Genomic DNA, 17,296 nt, shown 5'->3' on the forward strand with positions numbered 1-17,296 from the left:
TACAAAGTAACTTAAAGTTGTAGCTTTAATATTTATGTAGTAACAAGTGGGGATTTTCTTAGTGACCAGTTGATTACATTCCCACAAGTGTTGGTAAATTCTTGAGTTATTTTATGTAGTTCATGTATTACCTCATTCATATCACACACAGTGGACTAAGTTTTAGACTGTAATGCAGAAATTGCCTCAAGATGTACAGGTCTACTACTTTAAGTGCTCTAATATGTTTATTGATGCGTAAGTTCACAAAACTGAAAAGCGGTTAGAGCAGACATAATGTTGACTTACATATATGCCCACAAGTATCACATGCCTATGGCTTAAAAACTGAATTAAGCCTTTAGTGATTTTTAAATTTTGACGAAAAGTTTGCAGACTGTTGGAATCCTGGTTTCTGCCTTCAATGTCTGGAAGTTCCTTTCCAAACTGCCACAGTAATCTAACGTTGTCCCACTAGTTTCTGGCTTTCAGTTAGTTATGTGCAAAAATAATAATTTAAAATTAATAAAACACAAAACGCTAGTACAAAAACCTGAAGTTTTAAGTGAACCACAGTTTCTGTAGTGTGCGTGAAGATGAGTGCACACACCATAAACTAGTAGTACAGGACACAACCAACCACTGTGAAGTTACTAGTAGCAGACAATCTTTCATAAATCTGAATGTTTTGATAGAATCTCAAGTATAAACATGGAAATAAAAATGACTTTCATCAAGTTAGCAACATTATCCTCTAAATACTAACGATCTCTTTTCTATCTGTGATAACATTTCAGTAGGAGGTACACACGCATTGTCATCTACAACGTTACGAAGTCTACTATGTTATCAAGGCCTGTACTCCACTTCTTTGTGCATATCCAGCCACATCTCCAATGTAAAATGCATGCCTGAACCCTCAGCTGCTTCTTGAGATGTGTGTGTGTGTGTGTGTGTGTGTGTGTGTGTGTGATACTGGCTATGCATATGAGCTTCAGTATCTTCAAGAGGGAAATTACACATGAAATACATTCTAGGAGCAAATATACATTATGTGGCACAACAGGGTTTTAGAACATAAATGTCAAATGAAGGTAAATGTGTCCTTTTTGAGACCTTCCTGATATTATAACTGCTCCATTGGTTCAGGGACGTCATTCAACAAGACAGCTACTAGCCATCTTCTGGTGCTTACTGATGTGTAGCTGCAATGGCTTGCTAATATATACCGTATTTACTTGAATCTAAGCCGCACTTTTTTTCCAGTTTTTGTAATCCAAAAATCTGCCTGCGGCTTAGAATTGAGTGCAAAGTAAGCGGAAGTTCTGTAAAATGTGGGTAGGTGCCGCCACAATTAACTTCTGCCGTTGAATATATGTAGCGCTACACAGGCATGCTTTGCAGGCACAAAGATAAATACTGGCGCCAAAACCTCTGCGTCAGTAAATAAATTAAGGTGGAAGACGAGTTTTTTCCCCCTGCTCAGAGTTTCCACCACTCCATTTTCATACATTATCCAACGAAGTAAATACAAATTCCGTATTGTTCATCTACGAATATAGCAGCCTTTCAATGTACTACGAAAATCCGACTGGCAAGACTGTTTGGGATGTTTGTCAATATGGCCAACTCTACGTTCTCAATTTTTTCCTACATGTGAGAAGAGATGGTTGCTAATAGGAACTTTTATGAACTGTGAATCACATGCAGTATTCTCTTCACCATAAAAATAATACGAATATAAACATTTTTTCATGTATTGTTTCGTGTTTTGCTGGTATCTCATTTAAATCCTGTCTGCCTAATAAACTACAAAACTAGAGAGAGACAACAGCAAACGCGGAGGAATATACATATCATGTCATGCTTATATTCGTATTATTCTTATGCCTAATAGTGATACAGTCAGAAATGAAGCACGGCAATTGACAAGATTTTTAAATGTAAGATGACTCTAATTTCTGTGCAGAATGTTATGTACTAAAGAGGCGTCTGCAAAGATTTTCAAACGGAGAAAAATTTTCGCTAAACTCTCGTTCAGAACTTCTATCATACGCAGTATATTATTTGGTTCTTGTTGATCATTATCAAATAAAGCAGCAGTGTAAGTAACAACAAATAGCTCTTTCTTGTCATTGCTTCGCTAATGAGACGATTCCTCGTTTTTTTTTTTTTTTTAATTGGAAGTGGTGGTGGCGCGCAGAAAAGCAAGCCACGCTGCGAGCGGCAACAGGACGTAAACACTCATTATCAGAATGCGACAAACAATGCATGACACAGTACAGTAATGCATTTTCAGCTTAGAGTGACGTAAACACCTATAAGAAAGGGAACGGAACTTATCAGATCAAAGAAAAATACGCAATAATTGATTCAAACCAGACGAAGCACGTGAAAAAGGAAGGCTACCCGTATAAATACGGACGGAGTGCCTGACGCATAGCAATGTCTACCTGGTAAAGCTTAACTACTAAGCTTACGACTCGAACCAAACTACTGTAGCTGTATCGTCATTCATTCGACCTAAATTGTGTCTCATATTACAATGGACCAACTTTGTTTAGATTTGGAGGTGCGGCCTAAAACTTTTCTCTCCCCTTGAATTTCGAGTCTCAAATTTCAGGTGCGGCTTAGATTCGGGAAATTTTTTTTCCCTTGATTTCGAGTCTCATTTTTCAGGTGCGGTTTAGATTCGAGAAAATACGGTACTGTGGCTCGTATACGCGGAGGTGCCAAGAGGTGGGACTATGACATCACCACAGACAAATCATAGAGCACAGCAATATTCAGTGTAGAGAAACGATCCAGGATCTTTGCATGTGTGATGTGGGAAAAGCGTACCCACAAATCGCAGCTCAGCACACATATGAACAGAGAGTTGGTGTCCAGTTTAAGTGTGGAAACTCTGCTGCCCTGCCTGTGCTGACATGGATTTGTTCGTCTATGGCCAACAGTACTTTAGTACTGCCAATGCTAGTTCCCATGCCCTGCTGAGTTGAATTCATGTATCACTGTTAATCAGGTCATTACATACACATATTTTGATTGCTGCTTTAATGGTGGAGCACCAGTATGAGGAAGTGGATGAAAGGATCTTTGTCTCTCCGTAGTCTGTGCTATGTTCAGTGTCAAGTCAGTATTCAGCCACAGCAGACTTTTCAGGCTGATCCAATCTGGTGTGATGTCTTCGTTCAGCGCATCTATCCTTAACATTGCAAAATGTCTGGCCAATGTATACCTTCCTGGACTGGCTTGGGATTTCATATATCCTTAGTCTCCTAAGACTTAGGTTGCCTTTAACAGAACCCAGCATTGTTTGCACTTGTGCTGGATGACAGAAGACACATTTTACTTGATGTTTCTCGAACAGCCTGCTTATCGTAAAGGACACACCATCAAAATCGGGTAGAAAAACTATCCTCGTGAAGTTCTCTGTTTCTTCTAGCTGTTCTTGAAGTTTACTGTGTGCAACTTGAAATGCATTACAAAACTGTTTATCAGAGTATCTGTTTTGTACAAACACAGAGTGAAGATGGCTAAGCTCTTCTGATAAGCTCCCTGCATCTAAGATAACTCTAGCCCTATGAATGACTGTCTGTAATATGCCACTGCATTGAGATGGATGAAGGGAGTTCGTAGCTTGAAGATATAGGTCACTGAGTTGGTACACGAAACACACTGTAACCCGAGGAGCAAACTTCTTTTCTGAGGACCAAGACGTATAAGAATGTGAGGTCTCAATTTTTCTTCACTTCCATGGTGAAGCAAACATTTGAATGGAGGAAGTTTAGGTATTCCGGAAATGCAGGAAGCGTAGCGGCCTCATGTGGCCATACTGCAAAGATGTTGTTCACATATCTCCAGAAACATTTAGATTTCAACACCACTGACTGAAGTGCATTTTCCTCAAAGTCTTCCATGAAAAGGTTAGCTACTATGGTGAACAGGGGCTACTCACAAGAACACCATTAGTTTGCTCAAAATATTGTTCATTAAATAAAATTAACTCAAGGTAAGCACTTGTTTGAGTGGAACTAAGATGTCCTCCTCCAACTTAGCACCTACTTAGCTCAAACTGGTGGTGCTGCTATGGGTAGCTCTTTGCCTCCCATAGTAGTTAATCTTTTCATGGAAGACTTCGAGGAAAAGGCACTACAGTCAGCAGTGTTGAAATCTAAATGTTTCTGGACGACATCTTTGTAGTATGGCCACATGGGACAGCAATGGTTCCTCCATTTCTGGAACACCTAAACACTCTCCAACCGAGTACTTGCTTCACCATAGAAGTGGACAAAAATGGAGACCTTCCATTCTTGGATGGCTTGGTCTGCAGAAAAGAAGATGGTTCCTTGGGTCACAGTGTTGGTTAGTTGGTTGGTTGGTCAGATGATTAAAGGGACCAAAGTACTAGATCATCAGGCCCTTTTTTTGTGAACAGACAGGTCTACATGACTGTACATCAGAGATAGCCTACCACGCAACACCCAGGGGAAGAAAACCTCAAAGTCTACCAAATGTAGACGAAGGCTAGGTAAGGGGGTGATGGGGTGGGGGAGAAAGAGACAGAGAGAGACAGAGAGAGAGAGAGAGAGAGAGAGAGAGAGAGAGAGAGGAAGGAGAAAGGGGGGGATGTAGGAAAATGTAGGAAAAAAAGCAAGTAAGGTGCGCTGTCTAGGGAGCAGCTGGAAGTTCCCGAAAGAAGAATGCAATGGGGTCACATACAACCCTCACGCCCACCACTTATCAGAGATTGGATGGTTGATTTGGGGCAGGGGATCAAACAGCGAGGTCATCAGTCCCATCGGATTACGGAAGTACAGGGAAGGAAGTCAGCCGTGCCCATTCGAAGGAACCATTCCAGCATTTGCCTGAAGCGATTTAGGGAAATCACGGAAAACCTAAATCAAGATGGCTGGATGCCAGTTTGAACCATTTATGCCACCTCACTCAGTCTTACCAGAAAACCCCACTCAGAAACTGCCTAGAAGAAACTAGCAACATGGGCAGGGCAACAGAAACACAGATAGACATAAGACAAACAAGTTGGACAGCCCAAGCAGGAGGGGGGAAAGGAAAAGTAAGAGACCAGGTAGGGTGTGGGTCGAGATGGACCACCAAACCCAGACAGCCGCAGCCTGGTCTCAGCAGAGGAGGCACCAGTGTTCTGCCAATCCCCCAACAGGACAATAAGTTTAAGTGGCCCTCCTTTAAGGAGAGTGGCAAAAAAACCCTTCACCAATAAAACATACAACTAAGGCAGCCACTGAGGCCTCGTCTCCTAACACCATGGGTAGCGTATCAGGGAGATTAAGAGTCCACAGCAGGGTAGCTAGTTTAGGACAGTCCACCAAAATGTTGACCACAGTCAAATGGGAACCACAATGACAGTGGGGTGGGCCTCGCATTGCAGGAGGTGACCATGAGTCAGCTGAGTATGGCTGATGCGAAGCTGGCAAAGGATAGTAGAGTCCTACCAAGAGGCCTGCATGGGCATGGACGACCTCCACACATTCGTAATCTTCTTCATCACCCCTAGTTTGTTCGGTGAAGTAACACTGAGCCATTTATATTCCAGATACCTACAACTTGATGGCATAATACCAAATGGAGGTCCATTTCCGGAATACCAATCTCAAGAGTCGGCTTACTGGTAACGAGTTTGGCTAAGCTATCAGTGAGTTCCTTCCCTAGGATACAAGGTGGACCAGAGTCCAGATGAAGGTCACTGAGCTTCCACATTGTTCAAGGGCATACAAAGAATCCTTGATACCTCTGACCAACGATGGCGAGGGTAATACTGGCAGAAGAGCATGAGAGATGGCAACCATCTCCGCACTGAAAAAGTTACAGCAATATGGTAAGGAGCACACGTCAGTATGTCCTGCACAAGTACAAGCAAAGCCTACGTGACCAGCAACCATCGAGCCATCAGTATGAACTACTCCCGAAGCCCAGAGGGGCACACCACGGAGATGTTTGTGAGTGGGCCTGGGCGAAAAGTAGTAGAGGAAACAATGGGAATTCAGAGAGGAGGCGCTGGATGTGGACTGTGATCGTAATCCCTGATCTGGGCTGTCATTGCAGGAGATGAGTTTCCACGTTTAGAAAGAGAAGACGGTAGTTTGGATACTTAATGGAGCTGTGAACATGTGCAGCATACTGACAAGCTGTTGTTGGCACCTGATCCACAATGGAGGGACTCCAGCCTCTGTGAGTAAGCTGTTCACAGTGCTGGTCACAGCGTATCTCATGAACTAACTCACACTGACCTTTATCTACGAACTATAAGCTGCCATCACCCATTGTAGGGCTTTAGTTATCTCAGATGCAGGAAGCTTATCAGCAGAGCTTAGCCATCTTTGCTTTGTGTTTGTACAAAACAGGTACTCTGGTAAACAGATTCAACCTTCACACACTAAACCTCAAGAACAGTCAGAAAAAAATGGACAACTCCATGAGGATGGTTTTCTACCCTATTTTGCTGGTTTATACTTTAAGATCAATAGGCTGTTCAAGAAACATCAAGTAAAATATGTCTTCTGCCCTCCAGCACAAGTGCAAGTGATGCTGTGTTCTGTTAAAGACAACCTAGGTCTAAGGAGACTAAGGTGTGTTGTCCTGTTAAGGATAGAAGTGCTGAGCATCGACAGCACACCACATTATATCAGCCAGACAAGTCTGCTATGGCTGAATACTATCTTGACATTGGACATGGCATAAACTATAGAGAGACAAAAATCCTTTCATCTACTTCCATGTACTGGTACTCGATCATTAAAGCAGTAGTCGAAATACATATAAGTAATGACCTGATTAACTGTGAAAGGATTTCAACCCAGCATGGTATGAGAACCACCATTTGTGGTACACTGAGGTATCATTGGCCATAGATAAACGAAACTGCATAACCAGAAGGGGAATTAGAATTTGCACACTCAAACTGGGCACCAACACACTACCCGCGCGCGAGCTGGGCCGCGATTTGCGGCCACCCTTTTCCCACATCATGCACACAAAGACTGTCACCTGTTTCTCTGCAATGAATGTCGTTGTGCTCTATGATTTGTCTATGATGATGTTATAGCCCCACCACTTGGTGCCTGTACTTTTCTATTGAGCCAACATATATACTGGAGATCCACTGCAGAAACACGCCTGTCGGCAGCGGAAGATAGTGCGCAGCTGTCTCACTGAAATTTTGTGCAGCTTCCACAACACTTTCAGATACGATGCCTGTGAACCATTAAAGCAAAGGTAAACTTTTTTATTGTGCTGGCTAATACTACAATTATCGATAATCACAACATTTTTATGGGGAGATTCAGAGGTTCTACAATACAGGCAGTGTTAATACTGCTATCAATCATATTTCTGTTGTATGTTATAGCAAAAATAAGAAACAGCCAACACACACAAGGTGACCATAAAGTATGTACGAATCTAATTACTAGTTCCAGAGTTCAAACCTCAGGTGATCCAAGGAATTTTTCTGGCAGTGTATATTTCACCTCTGGCAATGAATTGTTAACATAAAAAATGTCTAGTTGTGAAGCCCACTTCGAACTGTAGGTCCCTCTATAATATGTTGACTAGGTCAGTTCAAATGGCTGAATGAATGCCAGGCCACACTACCTCCAATACACCCATGCTTCATAGCATTCTTCATGTTGAGGACAGCTTTACAAAACCCTGACCTTCCCCTTGTAAGTGCATACGGTCTCTGTCAACAACTACATAACCAGCAAAATAGAAAAAGTATACGTAAACTTCATAATCTCCGAAAATTAAGTGTAACTATTGTACTAACATGTTGGGAAATCTTATGAACTGATGTTGGCCTAAAAACCAGAAGCAAAACACACGAATTAGCATGAAAATAATAATAATAATAATAATAATAATAATAATAATAAGCAATAAACCCCGTGGAGGCCCGGGAAAAGAATAGGCCTCCGGTATGTTCTGCCAGTCGTAAAAGGCGGCGAAAAGAACAAACCACTAATAGGGCTAACCCCCCTTTTAGTGTGATTAGTTGGTTCAGGACAGAACTAATGAAGCCTCGGACAAGCGCTGTCATGGTCGGGGACAACACTTGATCCCTATGTCCGTCCACAATGGTAACGACACTGCTAGCCACACGGAAAATGATTTAAATCCAAATAGGTGTGTTTTGCAGGACATGCTTCCTGCAACCACCCTAGAAGGAAAACAAAGACAGAAGATGAGATGGTCTGATGAAGTTAACCCACACCTCATGTTCTGTTATTACCAAGCAACAAACTTAGGAACCAACACAACTGGATACAGATCACAAGTATACGCAACATTTATTACCAGATACCCAGAATTAAAATTTTTAACAGAACAACGACTTGCTGAACAGATCCGTGTAATAATCAAAAATAACAAGATACCCCAGTCAGAATTAGAAAACATCAAATGACAAGTACAAGAAATACTGGAACAAAATAATGTACAGTCAGAAGAAGAAGAAGAAAATACAGTAATGGACTCAAACATCCCAGAGCAAACAAACTGAGAACAACACGCATCAATTAAACAATCAGAGGAAAACGAAATCTTAATACAGCCACCAGAACAAGCACAAATAGAACACGAAGTGACACACATGTTAGATATAGAAGAAAAATTTCAGCTGACATATATAGAATACAAAGACACAAATACAGACATTAGACCATTCTTGCATAGACCACCAAATAACCCACAAGTCGAAACAACAATAACAACTATCAACACAATCGCACACAACAAAATAAATGAAAATTCAACTATGGAAGAGTTACAACTACTGGTTTATATAGGAGCACTCACTACACTAAATATACACACTAGGCAGAGATCGGAACCAACCAACACACAGAAAAAAACCCACAAAACCAGCATGGCAACACAGGCTACAGACCAGAATAGAAAAACTTAGAAAAGACATCGGACAGCTAACACCATTTATAAGAAATGAAATATCAGACAAAAAACGAAATAGGTTAGATACTAAAATGTAGACTTTCACGGCCGAAAATATCATGTCCATTATCCGGGCTGTTATGCCGTGGTCGGTTGATGAAATCTGTGGTGATTCCCAACGTTTCGTCTCCGACTGCGGGAGACATCTTCAAGGGGGTCCGTAGCTTGATGGAAGGTCCAACACACACACACTGGCTCGCTACTGACTGCTGCTAAATTCCGTGTCCGCGCGCCGTGGCGTGATGTCACGTGTTTTGAAAACGTCAGTGCAATTGGCCGCTGTCCGTCGCCGTCGATCGCCGTTGCCATCACCCAGTAGTGGACGGGTGGTACACATCTTCTTTAACACCGGCATCCATATACCGTTTAATTTGACGCCCTCCTCCTTTCGGTTGAAATTATTTGGGTGTTTAGTGATTTCGATTGCCTCCCTGTAGAGCCTTTCGTAATATCCGCTCGTGGCCGCTAGAACTTGCCTCTCCTCGAAATGAATATTGTGGTTCCCTGGCTGGAAAGCATGCTCCGCAACAGCTGATCGTTCTGTTTCTCCTCTTCTACAATTTCCCTTGTGCTCTTCCACACGTTTAGAAACAGTTCTTTTAGTGGTACCCACATAAACATCACCACAGCTGCATGGGATCCTATACACTGCAGATTTTTCCAATGGTTTGCAAGCGTCCTTGGCAGGCTTAAGGTATTCCTGTATGCCAAGTATGCTCGCAAACCATTGGAAAAATCTAGAGTGTATAGGATCCCATGCAGCTGTGGTGATGTTTATGTGGGTACCACTAAAAGAACTGTTTCTAAACGTTTGGAAGAGCACAAGGGAAATTGTAGAAGAGGAGAAACGGAACGATCAGCTGTTGCGGAGCATGCTTTCCAGCCAGGGAACCACAATATTCATTTCGAGGAGACGCAAGTACTAGCGGCCACGAGCGGATATTACGAAAGGCTCTACAGGGAGGCAATCGAAATCGCTAAACACCCAAATAATTTCAACCAAAAGGAGGAGGGCGTCAAATTAAACGGTATATGGATGCCGGTGTTAAAGAAGATGTGTACCACCCATCCACTACTGGGTGATGGCAACAGCGATCGACGGCGACGGACAGCGGCCAATTGCACTGACGTTTTCAAAACACGTGACATCACGCCACGGCGTGCGGACACGGAATTTAGCGGCAGTCAGTAGCGAGCCAGTGTGTGTGTTGGACCTTCCATCAAGCTACGGACCCCCTTGAAGATGTCTCTCGCAGTCGGAGACGAAAAGTTGGGAATCACCACAGATTTCATCAACCGACCACGGCATAACAGCCCAGATAATTACAATGGACATGAAATAGGTTAGGTAAAATCTCACAACAAGAAGCGATAGAGCAATTAGATGAAAAGAAGCCAAAATTTACAAGCATTAGCCAAACGACTTAGAAGATACAAAAAAAGTGAAAATAGAAAGAAACAAAGCCAAAAATTCAACACAAACCAAAAGAGATTTTACCTGACAATAGATAACACACACATTAAAATAAACAATCCACCAAACATAACAGACATGGAACACTTCTGGAGCAACGTATGGTCAAACCCGGTACAACATAACAGACATTCACCGTGGATACAAGCAGGAACAGACACATAAAAGATGATACCACAAATGCCTGAAGTGGTAATTTTGCAACATGAAGTCACCCGAGCAATTAATTCTACGCACACAATTGGAAAGCCCCTGGAAAAGATAAAATAGCAAATTTCTGGCTAAAGAAGTTCACCTCAACACATTCACATCTAACTAAATTATTTAACAGTTACATTGCAGACCCATACACATTCCCTGATACACTTACACATGGAATAACCTATCTGAAACTTAAAGATCAAGCAGACACAGCAAACCCAACTAAATATCGCCCCATAACATGCCTACCAACAATATACACAATATTAACTTCAGTCATTACACAGAAATTAATGACACATACAACACAGAACAAAATTATAAATGAAGAACAAAATGGCTGTTGCAAAGGAGCACGAGGATGTAAAGAGCAACTGATAATAGATGCAGAAGTGACATATCAAGCTAAAACTAAACAAAGGTCGCTACACTACGCACACATTGACTACCAAAAAGCTTTTGATAGTGTACCCCATTCACGGTTACTACAAATATTGGAAATATACAAAGTAGATCCTAAACTGATACAGTTCCTACACATAGTAATGAAAAATTGGAAAACCACACTTAATATACAAACAAATTCAAATAATATCACATCACAGCCAATACAGATTAAGCGTGGAATGTACCAAGGAGACTCATTAAGTCCTTTCTGGTTCTGCCTTGCTCTGAAACCACTATCCAACATGCTAAACAATACAAATTATGGTTACAATATTACTGGAACATACCAACACAAAATCACACATTTGCTATACATGGATGATCTAAAACTACAGGAGCAACCAATCAGCAACTCAACCAATTACTAAAGATAACAGAAGTATTCAGCAATGATACAAATATGGCTTTTGGAACAGACATTTGTAAGAAAAATAGCATAGTCAAGGGAAAACACACTAAACAGGAAGATTACATATTGGATAACCACAGCGACTGCATAGAAGCGATGGAAAAAACAGATGCCTATAAATATCTAGGATACAGACAAAAAATAGGAATAGATAATACAAATATTAAAGAAGAACTAAAAGAAAAATATAGACAAAGACTAACAAAAATACTGAAAACAGAATTGACAGCAAGAAACAAGACAAAAGCTTTAAATACTTATGCTATTCCAATATTGACCTACTCATTTGGAATATTGAAATGGAGTAACACAGACCTAGAAGCACTCAATACACTTACATGATCACAATGCCACAAAATAGAATACATCACATACATTCAGCAACAGAAAGATTCACATTAAGCAGAAAGGAAGGAGGAAGGGGATTTATCGACATAAAAAACCTACATTATGGACAGGTAGACAATTTAAGAAAATTCTTTCTAGAACGAGCAGAAACTAGCAAAATACACAAAGCAATCACTCATATAAATACTTCGGCTACACCACTGCAATTTCATAACCACTCCTGCAACCCTTTAGATCACATAACATCAACAGATATGAAGAAAGAAAATTGGAAAAAGAAAACACTACATGGCAAGCACCTGTGTCATCTAACACAGCCACACATCGATCAAGACGCATCCAACACATGGCTAACAAAAGTCAATACATACAGTGAGACGGAAGGATTCATGATTGCAATACAGGATCAAACAATAAACACCAGATATTACAGCAAGCATAGTATTAAAGATCCCAACACCACAACAGATAAATGAAGACTTTGCAAACAACAAATAGAAACAGTAGATCACATAAGCGGATGTACAATACTAGCAAATACAGAATACCCCAGAAGACATGACAATGTAGCAAAAATAATACATCAACAACTTGCCATACAACATAAACTAATAAAACAACATGTTCCCTCATACAAGTATGCACCACAAAATGTACTGGAGAATGATGAATACAAAATTATACTGGAACAGAACCATTATAACAGATAAAACAACACCACATAACAAACCTGACATCATACTCACCAATAAAAAGAAGAAATCAACACAACTAATCGAAATATCCATACCCAATACAACAAATATACAGAAGAAAACAGGAGAAAAAATTGAAAAATACATCCAACTGGCTGAGGAAGTCAAGGACATGTGTCAACAGGATAAAGTTGGCATTATACCAATTATACTATCAACTACAGGAGTCATACCACACAATATCCACCAGTACATCAACGCAATACAGCTACATCCAAACGTATATATACAACTACAGAAATTTGTAATTATTGATACATGTTCACTTACCCGAAAGTTCCTAAATGCAATGTAACATATACCTTACAGTTAAAAGAAAGTCACACTTGATCAAGGTCCGCGTCACTTTCCATTTTTAACCAGACCTAAGGTCTGAGAAAGGAAAGAAGATAATAATAATAATTTTAAAATAATTGGAGAAATTCATGACATAAGAAATGCACCATCACTATGATGACAGTTCAAAAAGGCATGTTCCATGCAGGGGCATGTTTATAAGATGGTAACACCATTGCTCCACAGTTGCTTGTACCATTGTCCACTTCAGCTATGTCATTTTTGTAATGGCTGACGAAAGAGCTCATCAGCCTGACTGGAGTAGGAAAGCATCCAGGTCACACTGTGCATCTTGTGTGTGTGTGTGTGTGTGTGTGTGTGTGTGTGTGTGTGTGTGTGTCATTAACGGGTTGTTCACGCAATTGTATTTTACTTTATCTGTGTACCATGTCCTGTTTAAATAAATCTTGTGTAACAACAGCACAGAAATTGAAATACTTCATTTCTTGATTAGATGCAAGGAAACCCAATGAGGCATAGGAATATTTAACCTTAATGGAAATTTTTATATTTTCCTTGTTTTCTAGTTTTAATCTAGGTGTAACAATGCTGTTACACCACCAGCAGATTAATGGATCTATAAATAAATATTTCAGTTCCAGCATTAATATTGCCGACATGAACTGCTATGAAACAGCATCTCTCTGCTGAAAAATCATCATCATCATCATCATCATCATCATCATCATCACTATATTACTACTATTGAGCCATTAACTTTATTTTACAAAATTACTCAAAATAATCATGGAGTTCTGATTAGTCATTTACAAACAGGATAATATTCTGAAGAACAACAGAAAATTAATCATCATCTCAAATAAGTCTTCTGAAAGCAGACCAGACAGAAACATTCACACATACTTGAGAAACAATGTACAGGATGACTCTTAATCACCCAAATAAAAGAAAAAAATATATACAGGGTGGTCCATTGATAGTGACCGGGCCAAATATCTCATGAAATAAGCATCAAACAAAAAAAACTACAAAGAACGAAACTCGCCTAGCTTGGAGGGGGAAACCAGATGGCGCTACGGTTGGCCCGCTAGATGGCGCTGCCATAGGTCAAACGGATGTCAACTACGTTTTCTTAAATAGGAACCCCCATTTTTTATTACATATTCGTGTAGTACGTAGAGAAATATGAATGTTTTAGTTGGACAATTTTTTTTGTTTTGTGATAGATGGCGCTGTAATAGTCACAAACATATAAGTACATGGTATCACGTAACATTTCGCCACTGCAGACGGTATTCACTTAGTGATACATTACCCGCGTTAAAATGGACCGTTTGTATTATTTAAGGAAACAGGAAGTATTCAGCAACATTTGAAACATCAACCACGACCTGCAACAAATGATGATGCCCAAGTACATGTTTTAGCTGTTGTCGCGACTAATCTGCATATCATTAACAGACAAATTGCGCGAGAATTGGGAATCTCAAAAACGTTGGTGTTGAGAATGCTACATCAACATCGATTCCACCCGTACCGTATTTCTATGCACCAGAAATTGCATTGCAACAACTTTGAACATCGTGTACAGTTCTGTCACTGAGCACAAGAGAAATTACGGGATGATGACAGATTTTTTGCACACATTCTATTTAGCGACAAAATGTCATTCACCGACAGCGGTAACAAAAAGCGGCATAATATACACTATTGGGCATCGGAAAATCCACGATGGCTGCAACAAGTGGAACACCAGCGGCCTTGGCGGGTTAATGTATGGTGCGGTATTATGGGAGGAAGGATAATTGGCCCCTATTAGATCGATGGCAATCTAAATGGTGCAATGTATGCTGATTTCCTATGTAATGTTCTACTGATGTTACTACAAGAAGTTTCACTGCATGACAGAATGGTGATGTACTTCCAACACGATGGATGTCCAGCATATAGCTTGCGTTTGTTGAAGCAGTATTGAATAGCGTATTTCATGACAGCTGGATTAGTCGTCGAAGCAGCATACCATGGCCCGCACGTTCACCGGATCTGATGTCCCTGGATTTCTTTCTGTGGGGCAAGTTGAAGGATATTTGCTATCGTGACCCACCGAAAACACCTGACAACATGCGTCAGCGCATTATCAATGCGTGTGGGAACATTACGGAAGGCAAACTACAAGCTGTTGAGAGAAATGTCGTTACACGTATTGCCAAATGCACTGAGGTTGACATACGTCATTTTGAGCATTTACTGAATTAATGTGGTATTTACAGGTAATCACGCTGTAACAGCATGCGTTCTCAGAAATGATAAGTTCACAAAGGTACATGTATCCCATTGGAACAACCGAAATAAAATGTTCAAATGTACCTGTGGTGTCACCGCCAGACACCACACTTGCTAGGTGGTAGCTTTTAAATTGGCCGCGGTCCGCTAGTATACGACGGACCCGCGTGTCGCCACTGTCAGTGATGGCAGACCGAGCGCCGCCACACGGCAGGTCTAGAGAGACATACTAGCACTCGCCCCAGTTGTACAGCCGACTTAGCCAGAGATGGATCACTGACAACTACGCTCTCATTTGCCGAGACAATAGTTAGCATAGCCTTCAGCTACGTCATTTGCTACGACCTAGCAAGGCGCCATTACCACTTTATATTGAAATTCAAATTATGTATCATCAAGAGAGATGTTCTACAATTGTGGATTAAAGTTAAGTATTCTACCAGTTACTCTTGTTTTGCTAGTCTTATTTCTCTGACCTGTTACAGACCTCACGCCAGTCAGAATGTAATTAAACGCGTGCATTTCGGACTACTCTAACAACACAGTGTTGGCTCTTCTGCCAACACTTCAGTACCTATGTTCTGTACTTTAATTTAAAAAACCTACCTGTTACCAACTGTTCGTCTAAAATTGTGAGCCATATGTTTGTGACTATTACAGCGCCATCTATCACAAAGCAAAAAAAGTAGTCCAACTAAAACATTCATATTTCTTTACGTACTACACGAATATGTAATGAAAAATGAGGGTTCCTATTTTAAAAAACGCAGTTGATACCCGTTTGACCTATGGCAGCACCATCTAGCGGGCCAACCATAGCGCCATCTGGTTTTCCCCTTCAAGCTAGACAAGTTTCGTTCTTTGTAGTTTTTTCATTTGACACTTATTCCGTGAGATATTTGGCCCAGTCACGATCAATGGACCACCCTGTATAATGAACTGATACAACTTACACATCATAGCTCAAATTTTAGTGCTCAATGTGTGGGGCTTGACCAATAGTGACTTCTACCATATATTCTTTTCCTATTTTCAGTGCGAATATCTAAAAGTTAATACTGAATATGATTACTTCGATTGATACATTCACGATACTATTGTGAGGTGTAACTTAAAAAGGCCACATTTACTAACAAACTGCATCATTATAAATGGAGCACTATCTAAAGGGATGAAAGAAAATTTATTCATGGGTTTACATGAAGTATTTGTATTTCAATTGGCCATAATTATGTCACCTAAACAAACAAAGTATGGATCAAGCAAATCCAGGATGGAATGTAACAATATTGAGAAAAGGGAAGTTGAACTCAACATGTAGTGGAGATACTGAGTCACAGATAGGCACAACAATAAGACTGTCACAAATATAGCTTTTGGCCAGTAAGGCCTTCGTCAAAATTATACGGCAAACGCACACATACATACTCATGCAAATGCAACTCACACACACAACTGCAGTCTCAGGAAACTGAGGCCTCAGTTACCTGAGACTGCAGTCAAGTGTGTGTGAACTGTGCATGTGTGTGTGTGTGTGTGTGTGTGTGTGTGTGTGTGTGTGTGTGTCGTCTAATTTTGATGAAGGCCTTACTGGACAAAAGCTATATTTGTGACAGTCTCAGTCTTTTGTTGTGACCACCTGCAATTCAGCATCTCCGCTATATGATGAGCAGCAACTTTCCTTTTCACAATAAAGTATGGATCAGTGACAATAACTAATGTAATTGTTGGGTTCAAATTAATGATATCATATCATTAATTTAAAGTATGGATCAGTTACAGTAAACTAACTAACAGTTGTTGGATTCCACTGAGGTGGCAGCTCACTGATAGTATTTCCACAGCACTGAATTTCTTGAAACATTTATCTGAATGCCCTATTACTGGCGACAAGAAGGAAAAAGAGAAAGAATAAGAGTACTCATTCATTATCAAATTCAAACAACAGAAATTGAGTTGGCACACATGTAAGACTTTAAGAAGATATTTAATCATGGGCTTTTGGAACAAGATGTTTCTTCAGATGAAGTGCAGAAATGACAGGACAAATAACAAAGTGTTTTCCATGAGAACAAGTACATACAGATATACAGGAGTGTCGGGTGACAACAGACA

At 40.4% G+C, this 17,296-nt stretch overlaps 1 protein-coding gene across 1 annotated transcript in view; it reads right to left on the reverse strand.

Annotated features, from left to right (window-relative positions):
• Window positions 1–17,296, reverse strand: part of LOC126191566 (ribitol-5-phosphate transferase FKTN-like) — an 88,454-nt gene that overhangs the window by 34,073 nt on the left and 37,085 nt on the right. The gene's annotated exons all lie outside the window — the stretch shown is intronic.

This window comes from Schistocerca cancellata, chromosome 6, assembly GCF_023864275.1.
Source record: "Schistocerca cancellata isolate TAMUIC-IGC-003103 chromosome 6, iqSchCanc2.1, whole genome shotgun sequence".
Lineage (NCBI taxonomy): Eukaryota > Metazoa > Arthropoda > Insecta > Orthoptera > Acrididae > Schistocerca > Schistocerca cancellata.